Source organism: Octopus bimaculoides, chromosome 17 (genome assembly GCF_001194135.2).
Source record: "Octopus bimaculoides isolate UCB-OBI-ISO-001 chromosome 17, ASM119413v2, whole genome shotgun sequence".
NCBI classification, from domain to species: Eukaryota; Metazoa; Mollusca; class Cephalopoda; order Octopoda; family Octopodidae; genus Octopus; species Octopus bimaculoides.
The window spans coordinates 19,007,496-19,009,610 of record NC_068997.1 but is presented as its reverse complement, the minus strand read 5'-3'; the positions used below and the strand labels follow the sequence as shown (position 1 = coordinate 19,009,610).

General features: G+C 35.7%; 1 protein-coding gene across 1 annotated transcript in view; it reads left to right on the top strand.

The window, feature by feature from the left end:
• Window positions 1-2,115, top strand: part of LOC106879379 (CBY1-interacting BAR domain-containing protein 1) — a 27,143-nt gene that overhangs the window by 9,049 nt on the left and 15,979 nt on the right. The window lies entirely within an intron of this gene.

Sequence of the window (2,115 nt, the reverse complement as noted above, 5' to 3'; positions counted from 1 at the left end):
AGTCCAGTCATAACCATCCCTTCTGATTATTCCGACCAGTTGTATCCAGGACCACATTGTGCAGTGCCTTTCATTTTTTCGAGGGAGACTCGCTTGCTATTTCTACCCGGTCAAGTGACTGCACCAAGGTTGCTTCGTTGGCTCAGCATTATTAGTTGGTCATCGTCCAGACGTTTGACACCTCTCACTTGCAACAGTCCTTCGTCTTACTGTGGGCGTAGGGTTTGTTTTTCTGTTTTTTTTTTTTGTGTTTTGTGTTTTACAAAACTTAAAAACACAGTGAAATGAGATTATTCACCTGATGTTCCTGTCAGGAAATCAAGCATGTGTGCTACCCAAAGACATGATCTTATTTTAGTAGTAATAGTCTTTTGGTAGTAGTAGTATTAGTAGTAGTAGTAGTAGTACTAATAATAGTAGTTTGTGGTTGGTGTTTGTTTAATCCTAGGTCATTTCTAATTGCGCAATCGTACGATCTGAAGTAACTCCAAATGTGACCATCTCTTATGATCACTTCTGATCATTCAGGCACAGTGGTATCCAACACTACATTTCCCAGTGTCTTCAAAAATTTAAAAAAAAAAAAAAAAAATTTTTTTGTCTTTCAAGATTTGAAGTTGATTTCGCTGCTATTTCTTGCCGGTCAAGTGACTGCATAATAGAGGTTCCCTTGTTGGCTCAAGCCATAGTAGTATTATTATTAGTAGTAGTAGCAGTAGTAGTAGTAATAGCAGTAGTAGTAGTAGTAGTAGTAGTAGTAGTAGTAGTAGTAGTAGTAGTAGTAATAGTTGTGGTGGTGGTGGTGATAGTAGTAGTAATAGTAGAGGCAGCAGTAGCAGTAGCAGCTACAAAGCCTGCGAGAGTCTATCTGTATCTCGGGCTGCATCTCAGATTCTGATTGTTGCATGAAACCCCTTTTTTTTTTTTTATCCGGGGTGACTACGGAGGCCCTGTAGTGTGGGAGGAATTTGAAAATTTGAAATTAAAAAGGTGTTGTGGGATTCTTTGTTGAAAAGTATAAATGCACGGCTGACTGAAATGTATTTGCAATTATGAATTTTTTTTCTTTTCGTTTTTTTACGTTGCTACTTCTTTCCACGTTCAAAGTTTGTGTTATGTAACTATTGTTTTCGACATTGTTGCTGTCGTTTCGAATTTCGGTAGAAGGCCAGTTTTTTTTTTTTTTTTTTTTTTTTTTTTTTTTGAGGAAGAAATTGATTAATCAATTAATCAATCAGGAAACTAATTAATCAATCCCTTCTCCTGTAATTGACTACTACTTTATTTTATTAACCGCTGAGGGATGGAAGACAAAGTTAATCCTTGTGAGATTGAGTTAGCCCTTCATCACCCCCAGGGCTGATAAAATGAAATATCACTTATGTACGGAAGTCAATGGTATTAACTGACCCTGCCGCCCTCAAATTGCTGGCCTTGTGCCTAAATCATCATCATTATCATGATCATCATTATTGTTATCATTATTATTATTATTATTATTATTATTATTATTATTATTAAGAAGGCGGTGAGCTGGCAGAATTGTTAGTGCACCGGACGAAATGCTTAGCAGTATTTTGCCTGTTGCTATGTTCTGAGTTCGAATTCTGCCGAGGTCGACTTTGCCTTTCGTCCTTTTGGGGTTGATGAATTAAGTACCAGTGAAACACTGGGGTTGATGTAATCGACTAGTCCACTCACAGTACTCGACTGGTTCTTATTTTATTGACCCCAAAAAGATGAAAAGCAAAGTTAAATTTGAACCTCAGAACATAGAGATGGATGAAATGCTGCTAAGAATTTTTTGTCAGGCATGTTAATGTATCTGCCACCTCACTGCCTTAATAATGATAATAATAATAATAATAGTAATAGCATTGATTATAATGAAAAGCATGTCTGTTTGACCACTATACGCTTGCTCTGCATAAAATTTGTCCAAAGCATGGCATTTTTGATATTGACAAGCATACAGCACTTTCTCTCAGCACGCTGGTTATTTTGAAACATAGCATTATTGTATAAAAGCGTTGTTAATTTTCTTTTTTTTCTTTTTGCAATAAGTGAATTTCTTGTATATTTTCTTCAATATATATATATATATATATATATATA